The sequence below is a fragment of the Hemitrygon akajei genome, chromosome 20, assembly GCF_048418815.1.
Source record: "Hemitrygon akajei chromosome 20, sHemAka1.3, whole genome shotgun sequence".
NCBI classification, from domain to species: domain Eukaryota; kingdom Metazoa; phylum Chordata; class Chondrichthyes; order Myliobatiformes; family Dasyatidae; genus Hemitrygon; species Hemitrygon akajei.
Window position 1 is genome coordinate 51,185,994 of NC_133143.1, and position 14,843 is coordinate 51,200,836.

At 39.3% G+C, this 14,843-nt stretch overlaps 1 protein-coding gene across 5 annotated transcripts in view; it reads left to right on the forward strand.

The window, feature by feature from the left end:
- relch (RAB11 binding and LisH domain, coiled-coil and HEAT repeat containing) overlaps positions 1–14,843 on the forward strand; it is a 102,160-nt gene that overhangs the window by 12,701 nt on the left and 74,616 nt on the right. The gene's annotated exons all lie outside the window — the stretch shown is intronic.

Below are 14,843 nucleotides of genomic sequence, written 5' to 3' on the forward strand. Positions count from 1 at the left end.
ATTGGTAAAAGCTATTGTCTGGAAAACTAATTTTGCTCTGCTCCATGTAATTAATTGAATTTAGTGAACTATCTAATTTTGGATTTGCTAAATTATATAACTTACATTTTACATTGTAGAGTCAGTGAGTTAACTCTTTCTGACAAGTATTGTGATTTTTGAACGAAGCATAATTTGAGACCAATGAGCATAATGTACTATATGTGATTTTGGGAAGCTCCCAAACATCATTATTCAAAATTACATAAATGAAGTTTCTACAGCATTTTTTATTTACTTAGTTCTGTACAGCAGGCACTGCATGGTTTACAAGTGACATTGGTGTAGCTGTTAATGTTGACTTCCTCAAAATTGAAATTATTTTCTTCCTCTCCTCACTTTAGTGCATTTAGACTTCTTTAAAATGCTTCTCATTTCACTGCAGAGAGCTCATTTTGAAGTGGAACAAATTTTATGTTGCATCTACAGACATGTAGGTATATCTCTAGGGTGCCTAAGACTTTTGCACTGTACTGTATATTGGTTAAATTAGGAAGGCTAGTAAATTTGCAGAAAGTTTGTGATTTTGTGGATAGCGGAGAAGGTTGGCATAGGTTATAATGCAATATAGTCAGGATGCAGAATCGGGTGTAGAAGTGGCAGATAATGTTAATCTGGGAAAAGTGTGAAGTGATATAATTTGGAAGATCAAACTTGAAGGCAGAAGTTAATAGCATGATTTTTAGTGTTTAGGAACAGGGTGAACTTGAGACCCAAGTCTATAGAACCCTTACAGTTGCGCACAAGTGGATAAAAATGGTTTAGAAGGCGTAATGAAGGCTGGCCTTCATTAGTCAGGGGAATGAGTTCAAGAACTATGAGATAATGTTGCAGGTCTATAAAACTGGTTTGAGCACTCTTGGTGTATTATGTTCAGTTCTGCTCATTTCAGTATAGGAAGAATGGGGTAGCTTTGAAGAGGGTGCAGAGCTGATTTACCAGGATGCTGCCCAGATTAGAGAACATGCCTTTTATTTTTTCCAAATTGATTTTCAATCCAATTTGCCAATTTACACTGAATCCATTAGCTGTGGTGTCTGAATTCAATGTATTCCACCAATATCCAAACTGTTCTGAACATTGTTTTGAATGCAACCAGTCTGAACCTCCAGTTTCTCCAATTAACTGGACTGTTGGACTTATAACTGTTCTCCAGAGTTTTAGAATGGTTGGCTGTAACTGAACTCTAGCAATTTTGTTCAGAGACTAATCCTTCTAGTGCTTCTCTTGAAGGATGAGTTTCTGTAATGCAAAGCAAATTCATTCATATTGTTAAATAAATCCTAATACACTCAATGCTGGAAAAAAGAATACAGATGTCAACAGCAAGCAAGTTTAGAGATCTGTTAAGGCACACACAGTGTGTGTGCCAGAATCGTTCATGATTTATTCTAGATTTCTCTTCAGATTGTCTGGTTATCTGGGATATCTCATCTAACTTGGTAATGTGGATAAACAATGTGCAATGAAGTAGGGAATTGTACTAATGAAAGTTTTCCATCTAATAGCCTTGAAAGTTATGCAAGTAATATTGCATTTTTGTAATCTTGGAAAGGGAACAGAGGTAGAGGAGAAAAATTAAAATGCTACAATGAAAACTCAAATTTCTTTTTCAGTGATATGTAATTGTGTTGTGTATTTTTGGAGGAAAAATGTCTTTAACCATTGTTTAAAATTGGGACAAATAATAAAAATATACGGGAGTTTCCTGGAATGCAACTCATTTTAAGCTCATAAGTCACTAAATTTAAGACAATCCATGGAACAGATGCAAGTCTATAATTCAGAAATATTAGTTAACGATTACATTTCTCAATTGACTGTCTTTTTTTTTTAACATAAATGACAGGTACTTTATTTCTAGAATCTGTATAAAATTACCTGCTTTAGATATGTTAATGGTACATGTGCAAAGAAATACAACAGAATATTTTACAGTTGAATGGCTGAAACCAGACTAACGGAACCCTGTTCAAACCAACCGAATGTTACATTAAAATGCTGATTCCATTTACTTGTACTCATCTCATTATATGCCAGGGTTATGTACCTATGTAGTTGTAGTTCTCTCATGCTGAAACTTACTGTTTTGTACATCTGTGAAATTCTGTAATTCCTTTGTTTTCATCTACTTGAATCCATTGTTCTGCACTGTTGATCTGCATTGGGGGGGGTGGAATATAGAAATTCTTAGAGACTTATTAAAATATACAAGGGTCTTGAATTGTATGTAAGCCTGACCAACTAAGTATGACAGATTTCCTTTCCCGAAGAGTACAACAAAAGCAAATGAGTTTTTAAAACATTCTAGTGGTAACCGTTAAGCAAAGCGCTCGTATTCTCAATTCTAGATTGTTAAATATATTTGGGTTCCTTAGTTACTGGTCCAGTCATTATGTTCTTATGTGGTCGAGTTACTTCTAATCTATTTTTTTTGGTTGGTGTGGTTTTCAAGTGGCTCATGAGCCCATTGTGGGAACTGCAGACTCTGCCATAGATGGGGCAGGCAACTGTGTGGCTTATAATATAGTCTGTATCATCTGCTTGAGTGGGACTTCTTGTCCCCATGTGTGGCCTCTGTTCTCAATTCCATCCTAAATGTTCCTTCTGCACTTTGAGCAGTTATGGGCCAAAGGTTACTAAGTGACATTAAAGGTGTTGTAAATCTTCAGGGAGACTCTGAGCACATCCTCACTCTGCTCCTCCATCCAGCTGGTAATCTCTATTCTTAAATTTTGAGGAATGGAGCATGTTTCAGGAGTCTGGTGTCAACTGCACAAAATGATCAAGCTGCTCAGGAAATGTGATGATCAAGTATAGTTTTGCCTCGAAAATGAGTTAATGTAGTAACTCTTTTCCCATCTAGGACAAGATAGGGTAAATGCAAGTAAGCTTTTTCCACTGAGGTTGGGTGGCACTAGAGATTCAAAGTTCAATGTACATTTATTATCGAAGTATGTATACCATATACAACCTTGAGATTCATCTTCTTGCAGACACCCACAAAACAAAGAAACAGTAGAATTCATGAAAATCCTCGTGCCATAAAGACAGTCAAACATCTACTGTGCGAAAAAGAAAGAACAAATTGTGCAAGCAATAACAAAAAAGCAAACAACAATGCACAGAACATGAACCGCAAAGCCAGTCCAGAAGGCCAGTGGCTGCAGGCCCCAGCTACAGAGTCAGGTTCAGTACTGATAGCTGCAGGCCATGGATGTAGGCTACAGCTGCAGAGGCTGTTCAGTGCTGAGGTGAATAAAGCCTAACAGAGTAGTGCACTGGACACCTGTTAGTGCTTTACCCTCTGCCTCAACACCTTGATCTTTTTAATCTGGCTCGGCGCTTAAATCGACCAAACATCAGTTCACTATCTGCCTGAGCTTGGGCCCCACTGCATTAATCTGGCCCAGAGTTTCAATTTGGCTCCAACTCTGCTCCAGTAAAGGCTGAAGCATCTGTACCTGCCGTCTTGAGAGTCTAGTTCGCCAAATCCTTCAGAATATTATTAAAACGCCAATTCATACAATGGTTCAACAGAAAATTACAGGCTGTGGCTTGCAGTAATTGTAGTCCTGATAAGTATATTTAGTAGAATTGTTAGTAATTTTGTTAGCTGTCTGCAAAGCATCTCAACACGTGCCACAATTTATTAAAATCTGAATCAATTTTGTAATACCCAGGGAATACAGTCAAAGTTTTAGTAATCTCTCACTAGTGAGTTTGAAATCATTGAAATGCAAGTGCAATTTGCCAAATAGATTCAATACTTCTTAAAAGATCTGTACAGTGGTACTAGAAAGTTTGTGAACCCTGTAGAATATTCTCTACTTCTGTATAAATATGACCTAAAATGTGATCAGATCTTCACATTAGTGCTAAAACTAGATTAAAAGAACCTAATTAAATAAGTAACATGAAAAAAACCCATTATACCTTTTCATTTATTTATTGAGAAAAATGATCCAATATTGCATGCGTTTATTGGAAAAAGTATGTGAACCTTTGCTTTCAGTAACTAGTGTAACCACCCTCCCCGATACAGCAATAACTCCAACCAAATGTTTGCAGTAACTGTTGATCAGTCCTGCACATTGGCTTGGCGGAACTTAGGCCATTCCTCCTTACAAAACTGCTTCAATTCTGGGATGCTGTTGGACTTTTTTTGCATGAGCTGCTTGCTTCAGGTCCTTCCACAACATTGCTGTAGGATTAAAGTCAGAACCTTGACTGGCCATTCCAAAACACAAATTTTCTTCTTTTTTAAACCATTCTGTTGTTGACTTACTCTTGTCTTTCAGATCATTGTCTTATTGCATTGTCCAACTTATTTTAAGCTTCAAGTGACAAACTGCTACCCTGACATTTTCCTGTAAAATGTCTTGATACAATTTTGAATTCATTGTTCCTTCCACGATTGCAAGCTGTCCAGGCCCTGAGGCAGAAAGTCAGCCCCAAACCATGGTGCTCCTTCCACCATGCTTCACAGTTGGGATGAGGTTTTGGTGTTGGTGTGCAGTGCCCTCCTTCCTCCAAACATGGCAATGTGTATTTCTGCCAAAAAGTTCAACTTTTGTTTCAATTGTCCACAAAACATTGTCCCAGAAGCAATGTTGAACATCCAGGTGGTCTTTTGCTAACTTGAGATGTGCAGCAATGTTGTGTTTTTTTTTAGAGAGCAGTGGTTTCCTCTGTGGTGTCCTTCCATGAACACCATTCTTGTTCAGTGTTTTTCTTACAGTGGCACGTGAACTAGCAAGTTGTAGAAATTTCTGCAGGTCTTTTGCTGTTAGTCTTGGGTTCCTTCTCTACAATTCTTCTAAGGTCCTCTGAGAGTTGTTTTGATCGTGGTTTTGTGCACATAATGAGAGAAGCTCTTCTTGAGAAAAGGAGGCTCTGTCATTAACCTGACTTAGTGTGTCTTTTTTTATAGGACTGGTCACCTCTACATCCCACACCTCCAATCTCATCTCATTGATTGGAACACCTGATTCCAATTAGCTTTTGTAGGAGGTATTACCCCAGAGCTTCACATACTTTTTCCAGTACATGTAATATTGAAATATTTTCCTCAATAAATAAATGAACAAGTATAATGTTTTTGTGTTATTTATTTAATTGGGTTTCCGTTATCTAGTTTTTGGACGTGTGAAAATCTTTTCATATTTTCAATCATTTTTTAGATTAGATTAGATCCAACTGTATTGTCATTGTGCCGAGTACAGGTACAAAGCCAAATGAAATGCAATTAGCATCTAACCAGAAGTGCAAAAGAATAGTGTTATTTACAAAATAATTGCGAATAAAAGTGCAATACTGTTTAGCGCTGTGATGTGAGGTTCAACAGGGTCACAGCCTCAGGGAAGAAGCTCTTCCTGAGCCTGCTGGTGCAGGAGCAGAGGCTCCTGTAGCACCTACCAGATGGGAGAAGAATAAAAAGTCCATGGTTGGGGTGAGATGTATCTTGATAATGCTTTTCTCCCTGCCCAAGCAGCATTTATGGTAGATGTTTTCAATGGTGGGCAATTGGGTGCCGATAATCCGCTGGCCAGTTTTTGCCACATGCTGGAGTGCTTTGCGGTCCGATACGGGACAATTGCCATACCACACTGAGATGTAGTTGGTGAGTATGCTCTCAGTGGTACAGCGGTAAAAATCCGTCAGTATCCTGGGACAGAGGTGAGCTTCCTTGATGCTCCGCAGGAAATAAAGGCGCCGTTGCACCTTTTTGATCAGGATGGAGGAGTTCAGGGACCAGGTTTGAGATCATCGGAAATGTGGACACCAAGGAATTTGAAGCTTGATGCACGCTTCACTACAGCTCCTTTACTGTAGATGGGGACATGAATGTGGCTCCTAGCGTGCCTGAAATCCACAGTGATCTCCTTGGTCTTCTGGGTGTTAAGGGCCGGGTTGTCGGCTCACCACGTGGCCAGGTGATGGACCTCGTCCCTGTAGGCCATCTCGTCATCCCCTCTGATCAGGCCAACCACCGTGGTGTCGTCTGCGAATTTGATTATGGAATTAGTACCATGTACAGGAACGCAGTCATAGGTGAAAAGGGAGTACAGAAGAGGGCTCAGCACACAGCCTTGAGGCACACCGGTGTTCAGGGTGAGAGTGGAGGAGGAGAGGTTGTCTAACTTAACAGATTGGGGTCTGTTAGTCAGAAAGTCCAAGGTCCAATTGCAGAGGGATGAGCTGATACCAAGCTGGCGAAGTTTGGCGATCAGCTTGGAAGGGATCACAGTATTGAATACCGAGCTAAAGTCAATGAACAGCATTCTGACGTAAGAGTTGGGGCTATCCAGGTGAAGTGCTGTGGAGATGGTGTCCTCTGTTGTCCTGTTGGTGCAATAGGCAAACTGATGGGGGTCCAGGGTAGTGGGCAGACAGGATTTCAGATGTGATAGAACCAGTCCCTCAAAGCATTTTGCAGTGATGGGGGTGAATGCAACTGGGCGGAAGTCACTCAGGCCCATGGCAGTAGAATGCTTCGGCACTGCCACAATGGTGGCAGTCTTGAAGGTTGCGGGGACAACTGCCTGGGCCAGGGACAGATTGAAAATATCCGTGAAGACCCCAGCCAACTGCCCTGCACACAGCCAGGTACTCCATCCGGACCAGCCGCCTTCTGTATATTCACCTTGCTCAGAGTGGCGCCAACATCGGAGGTGGAAAGTGAGAACCATAGAACATTACAGCACAGAAACAGGCCTTTTGGCCCTTCTTGGCTGTGCCGAACCATTTTTCTGCCTAGTCCCACTGACCTGCACCTGGACCATATCCCTAGAGAGAGGCAGTTCACCATCTGGGAGATCCGCTTTGAGGGTGACCTCCTCGTTCCCTCGGTCAAAGCGAGCGGAGAAATAATTGAGCTCATCAGGGAGGGAAACAGCGCTGGAAGGGGGCACAGTACTATGTGGTTTGAAGTCTGTAATAATCTGTATGCCACGCCACATGCGCCGAGGGTCCGAGGAGTTAAAATGCTCCTCACTCCTCTGTTTGTATGTGTGTTTAGCCTGAGAGATTCCCCTCCTCAGGTTGGCCCTGGCTGAGATGTGGAATTTTCTCTATGGTTCATAAGCTTTCTAGCACCTCTGTATATACTTGCACGTGAAGCTTGGCACAGCTCACTTTGATCATGTGCTCTAATAATGCCATGTATAATGGGAGTATAGTACAGTGGATTCTGGTTAACAGGGACACATCGGGCCCAGTACATTTTGGCCCAATTAAGCAGCTGCCCCAAATCGTCAAAGTTTCATGGAAATAGTTAAAATGTATAAAAAAAAGATAAACTACCATTTAACCAAGTAACAAATTACCTATTTAAATGAAATACAGAACAAATTAGAACACCAATAATACTACTATAGTACTACAAAACTGTAGTTCCTAATAGCTATTGAAGGACAAATTCATCCACAGTGTTTGCTTTTAATTTATTGTGAACATATCAGTGCTGACACCTTGTGCACATAATAGGTTGCCTTCCTACAATGTGTTTGATGATTGCATCCTACAAATCTTCATTTTAATTTTAACATGCAAGATGATTATCGATACCTTCAAATTCTTCCTAGCTCCTAACTTGTGAGTAAAATTGTTTCCTTTTCACTCCCAGCTGTTTCTGATGTCTCCAAGTCTATATTCTTGAAACCACAGTAAACAAAACAGTTCCAAATTGTTTTACTGCTTATTTCTCCTCTGCTATCAGTGACAGATATCATTGCTTTTTGAACAGAAATATGTGCAACTAACTGGTTAAAAACTGTTTACCCTAAGCACAGTGTAGTCTGATAGCCACACAAATACATCAACTGACGCTAGTTAGAAACTTCGACAACAGTCTCTTGGCATAATTAAGCAGCATTCTGTCCCAAAGAGAGTCCCAGCTATTTTCTCAATTAGTGTTTGTCCTTTAAGAATTGTCCCAAATAAGTGGCTGCCCCAATTATCTGATGACCCAATTAACTGGAATCTGCTCTATTTACGTTTTAGTGCACAAGACTTGTGGTTTTATCAGGACACTATTTCAGTAGTCTTTGTAATTAGCTATGAATTTTTGCATTCATCAATCATAAGTCTGTTTTGTGGTCCACTGCTTCTAGCATTTTATTAGTTAAAAGTGCAGCTTTGATTTGTGCATTTGCTTCATGTTGAAAAACATTCCCACAATATTGCACACTAAATTTCCATAATTAAGTACTTCCAAGTACATGATTTATTATGCCATTTGTCTTTGCATTATTTACAAATGTGATTTCCTGTTGCAGATTTAAGTTATTTAAATAAATGGTACTGTCTCAACCAAGATGCTTTGAGGAAAAGCTTCATTGATGAAGTGTATTAAGATACCTGCTAGAATCTCTGCTGTTGACGGCCGATCAGCCAATTCCCTAATTGGGTCAATCTATTTCACCAATTGCCTTTCTAAAGTCCATAGACATGTACTTGTCACTGTATTCTTTTTAGGAACTTATCCAGTTCCTTAGGCATGACCTATGTCCTGCAAATCTATACTGACTCTCCAAAGCAGTGGCTGAAAATTTTGAAGGTTCGGTCAAGCTATTTTCTAGTAAATTCATAGTTGTAATTATTAGCATAACTGAGTCACTATTTCTGTTTTCCCTTACTCCCTCCTTAGAAAACGCAGTAGTATTCAACTTCCCAATCAGTAAAATTGATTGTGTAGTGAGAATATTGGAAGTTACTGTAAGAGAATTTATTATCAAAGTTTAAAAAGTTCAAAGTACATTTATTATCGAAGTTTGTATACTTTATACAACCTTGAGATTTGTCATCTTAAGTGCAGCATGAAACAAAGCAACTCAATAGAACCCATTTTAAAAAGACCATCTAATACCAAATATGAAGAAAAAGAATGAACCGTGCAAATAATAAAACGTAAGCAAATAACATTCAGAACTTAAGTTCATGAAAGTAAGTTCACAGCCACAAAGTCAGTCATCACTGCAGCCTGTCCAGGAGCCAGTTTATTGCAGACCTCAACCACAGTTCATTGCAGAGGTAAGTAAACCCCACCGAGCAGCGATCTGAACACTGGCCTGATGCTCACCACCAGACCTCGCACTTTGATCTTTTCAATCTGGTTTGGCACTTAGATTGGTCAAGCATTGGCTCATTCCTCGTCACAGAACATTATTACCTTTAAAACACTGTAATGGGAATCTTTGATTATTGCAATCCTTTGGCAATAATCAGCAACAAATGCAATGTTTTATTCATTACTTTTCCATTATTTTGCTTCTTGTCTGGCTTGGTATCCTCTTCCTCAACTTCAAAATATGCTTCATTTAGTCTGCTCTCTGCTTTTATGCATTCTACCATTGCGTAGCTGCTGCCATGGAGAGACACACACTGAACTCCCTCTGGAACTTTAAATCCATTTGTATTTTTAATTTGCCTATTAACGTCTCGTTGCTTGCTCATTTCCCATTAGGTTCTTACGGCATTGAACAATTAACTATTCCCTCTATCATTTTTCCCCGCAAACCTCAAAGCTTCATAGTTTGTTGTCAGTTTTATATCCTTGTCTCAGTGTCGTCCATGCATCTTTGTTTCCAACTTTTTTAAAATGTGTTTGTGTATTTGATGCAAATATCTGTTTCTCAGTTCTAATTTTGCAGGTTGTCCTCAAAGAATTTTAAACTTATGGACACTTCTACATATGAACAAATGAGTTCCCATAATATTAAGTTCAAATGTCCAAAAGGGGTATACATTACTCCTTGGAGTTAGCTCTTTCTTCACTTATAGAAATTGTTTTGCTTCTTATCAGTCTTAGGTTGTGTTGATTGATATCATTCATTACAAGCCTGTGGAGGTAAGGTTTCTATATTGAGTAGGTTGTTATTTCTTTTAAGTGCATATTTTCCAACTTAGGGGCAAGATCAACTTATTCAGAGTCAAATTGTAATGAATGGCATCAATAAAACCGTTCGTTACATTTATTCATTAAGTGCAATTTCTAACAATTCTGCTCCCTTCCCTTGCACTTAAGACTAACGTGCTTTGTCCTTGCAACATCCTTCTTAGTACCACCGAAGCACCCTAATTCAATTTGGACCCTAGAACCTAAGCAGTTTGTGTAAGTCCTGAGTTCTCTTGAAGGGAAATATCCATAAATGCCATGGTTTAATTATCATGATGTACAGTTGTGTTCAGTACTGATGGTTAGGACTGCCAACAATTTTGCTGCTATGCGTTATTTTTTCAAAAGTCTAGTGCTCGTCTATTGAAAAACTTCCAATATTCATCCCATTCAAATTGTAGGGCAATTGTAGGATGAAAGTAGGGCAATTTCTATGAAAAACAAGTTGTAGCATATTGTGTCTATAGCACCTGTTGACAATATAAAATGCCAGTTATGCAGTTTACAAAATGCATGGTCAAAGATGCATTTTAAAGTTGAGACTGGGACTTAGCGAGGATATTGAAGAGCTTTTGACTTTGGCAGTTGACGATTGTCAGTAGTGGAATAATCACATTCAATTTAATCAAGAGGCTACATTATTATCCTCATTAAAAATAACATTTTCTGAAGTTTACTTTATGTAATCCAGGCACCAATGTTTTGGAGATTTTGAATGTTAAAATGTTGTGTTTCATATGCACTCAATTACAGTCATGGCTTCTGATGGACTTGAGGTCTGACGGTCAAAACCATTCTTTGGGCTTGGCTGGGTGCAACACTGACAGCTCCTATGTTGCGCTATGCCACGCCTGTGTGCCTGGGCTCTCAATGAAATACTCCCCAGAGCCATGCTAAAAGAAACTACAGGCCCCAAAGACAGATGGTCAGAAATATCAGGTGTACAACAATTTGGACTGATAATTCTTGTTGGGTGTAGCTTCCAGTTAAGAACTATTTTGTAAATGTATGCATTGTTTATAATTCTGCCTTTGGTAGACTTGATTGAATGGGCAAACATGATGCACATGATTAAGTGCGTTATAGTATAATCCATTGACAATCAACCATTTCAGAAGTGAATGGACTTGACTGTCCAAATTTTTACTCATTGTTTGTAAACATTATGTTAAGGCATCTGCAGATCAACAATGCATTATAATTTCATTCATGCTTCATATCTGTGTGCTAGCTCAATTTTTTCATGAATGACATTATCAGACACATTTATGTCAGTCACCTTAAAACACGTTATTTTGTGCTTTATTTATTAAAACACTTTATTATCATTGATTCAAACAGAAACTCGAACATTTACTTTGATGCTGTGAATTTTTTCCATACTATTTTCTTTGAGCAGCAGGTTTTTGTATTAATTTTTGATAACATGTTAGAAAAGCTGTATTTGAAAGTGGTATATCATGAGTTGGGTACGTAGCATAGCAGCTGGGTTTTTTTTAAATTTAGGGAAGGCATAATCTTAGTATTCATACTGCTCCTTGGTTGAATTCTGGTTCTGAGTGAACTGGGCAATGCACCTGTTCCCATTCCTTATGTTAAAGCAACATGATTCGTAATGCCCTATTAAGTACAACCTAGCTTTCAGTAAGTTGTATTGCAATAAAATTTCACAGCAATTTCAATTACTCTCCTAAAGTGCTGTATGATCGTACATCAGTGGCTCATTCTTATTGTGATTATACAAAAAGTAAACCTATATCGAAGACCAAGAGAAATGGATTTTGTGCCAAAATTGTAGGTTGTGCCCAGAGTAGAAAATCTGCCCGATTTTTTTTTTGTGCCATTTTAATTGATTCCATGAAGGAAATTTATTTTTTTTAAAAATTGAAATTACAGTTTTCTTCACATAAGCACTCATGTTAAGGAGGCTCATGCAGATTCTAGGATGTTGGAACCATGTTCTCCATTACATCTACTGCAGGGATTGACCTAAAATGTCAACCATCATGTTATGCTATTTGGGCCACTAAGCACACAGTTGAAAAGTATATGAATTTAAAAGTTCTTAAAATGGCCTTTAGATGATAACTCTTCCAGTCATCGTTTCTCACTGAACTTTGAAATCTTCTTGCTATAATTACATAGTGCCTTTCAAATTAGTGTATTTGACAAACTGTGCTGATGGTAGTTTAGATCTGCTTATGAAATAGAATACAGTGCATTCTGGTTAATTGGAATACATCAGGACCAGTACATTTTGGCCCAATTGAGCAGCTGCCCAAATTAGGTGAAGTTTCATGGAAATAATTAAAAACGTATTAAAAAAGAAGACAAACTGAGTAACACATCAAGAATTTAAATAAAATACAGAACAAATTAGAACACTACCAATGCTGTTGGCCTGAACCATCGACTTAAGTCTTTTTCCATAGAAGCTGCCTGGCCTGCTGAGTTCCTCCAGCATTTCGTGTGTTACAGCATCTGCAGATTTTCTCTTGTTTGTGAATGCAATACTGTTGTTCATCATATCTGATGATGACAGGAAACCTGCGCAGAAGAGTTTATAAAGTGGAAAAGCTATTGCACTGGAGCAGTTCCACTCCCTCAACCTCTGAAGTCTGGGTCCAGTGGTACGAGTTGTTGTCACAACTTGGGCCTTCCTTGGTTGCCATGGATGACCATGAAGTTCTTCTGTGCCTCGTTATGCCCATTGCTCTGTACAAATTGTTGCAGAACCGCCTTCCTTCCACACTATTGATCATCGCCTTCCTTCCACACTATTGATCATCGCCCAGTCCACCAAAGCTGACTTTGCATGCTAGGACAGGTATGTCCCATCTCACTGCAGTGTGAAGCCTTCTGGTTACCCTTACCTGGTTTAGCCCACCTTTCAAACCGGTGTATGGCCACTATCACATGCAAGCAGCTATTTGGAGCCACAGTTGAAAGCTGAGTGTCTGGTGGGGGCCAAAGTTGAGTAAGCTGCCCCAGAATGGACTCAACAAACCCCTTCACCAAAAGTGCTCAGTTTCCTGGATATCCCAATGCTGCTACAGTGCTAATAGTTATTGACAGAGGAATTCATTCAGTCTATGCTACAATGTTCTTTTGATTGACTGTAAATGAACAAAATTAGTGCAGAAACCTAATGCTGATAATAGACTGCCTTCCTGCAATGCTTTTAACAACTGCATCCTTCATTTTCTTTAAAACATTCAAGATGACTGTTGATATCTTCAAATTCTTCACAGTTCCTAACATTTAAGTAATAAAATCCTTTCATTTTAACTCCCGATCATTTCTGGCATCTACAACCCTGAATGCTTGAAACCACAGTGAGAAGAACAGTTCTAGATTGTCTAATTGCTTATTTCTCACTAACTATCAGTGACAAAATTCACTACTTTTTGATCACAAATACACATAACTAATGCTATTTCAAAACTGTTAACTTAAAGCACGGTATAGTGTCTAGCGTCCATACAAATGATGTGATTGACGTTGGTTAGAAACAGTAAGGCACATTTTTTATTGTCACTTGACCCAGGATACAGTGAAAATTTTGTCTTGCATACAGTTAATGCAGATCAATTCATTACAGTAGTATGAAGTTGTGCAAGGCAAAATAATGAGTGCAGAATAGAGTATCACAGAAATGCAATGCAGATAGACAATAAGGTGCAAGGTCATCGTGAGCTCAAGAATCCATTTTTTCATACAAAGGAATTGTTCAATAGTCTTATAACAGAGGATAGAAGCTCTCCTTAAGCCTGGTAGGGTATGCTTTCAGGCTTTTTTTTCTACCTGATGGAAGGGGAGCAGAATAGAGTATGTGAGGAATGAATTAATCTTTGATTATGTTGGCTGCTTTACTTGGGCAGCAAGAAGTGTAGATGAGGCTGGTTTCTGTGAAATGCTAAGTTGCGCTCACAACCCCAGTGTCCTGTGGTCACATGCAAAGCAGCTGCCATATCAAGCCATGATGGTGCATTGTTCAAATATTGGTGAGGGTCAAACGCAATATGCAAAATTACTTTAGCATCCTGAGGAAGCAGAGGTGTTGATGAATTTTCTTGTCTGTGGTATCTATGTGGTAGGACCATGACAGGTGTGGTTGGGATTTCACATCTAGGAACTTGAGCTCTGAATCCTCTTGACCTCAGCACCATTGATGTTATCAGGACCATGTGCGTTATCCACCTTTCTGAAGTAAATGATCAACTCTGTTGTTTGCCAACATTGTTGTTGTTCTTTACTGTGCTTTGTGATGCATTGGTTGGCAACCTTGCCATTTCTTTCGCAGTTTTGCTGTTTTTTTTTAACAAAGCTGAGTTGCTAGCTTGGTGCTCAACCCAGCATGGATGGAAAGTGTACAAAGAGCATGCTGGATTCAAACCCAGGCCACTCGCCTCAAAGTCCATTGCAGATACCACTACACAACCGGCCGGCATTGCCAATGTAACGCTTAGGGCTATCGGCTTGTGTTTGTCTAAGGGAAAATCTGTCCACCCGCCAAACCGTGTCTCCCGTTTGCATAGATGCTGTATAATACACACTGTTACAAACTCACACATACAATATCAGACAGCACACAATGTACGTTTTACAGATTACACTTTATAAATCTTACTGGAGCTAGGTAATTAATAGTGATGCAATATATACAGAAAGAAAAGGGCGCCAAACTTATCAGAGTTCGATCAGTTCGTGAACAACTGTTGGAGCTCAATTATCGAAGCCTTCTGTCCACCATTCAATCTTCTCCGACCTCCTCGACCCACCGCCTGGGACCAACCTCGATGATTGACCAGAGCGTGTCCAGCACGTCCTTCCTCTTCCGTTCTCCTCCCCAAAATCCCACGCACTCACTCCAGGTTCCCACACGTACAGATAGAATAACATCGCT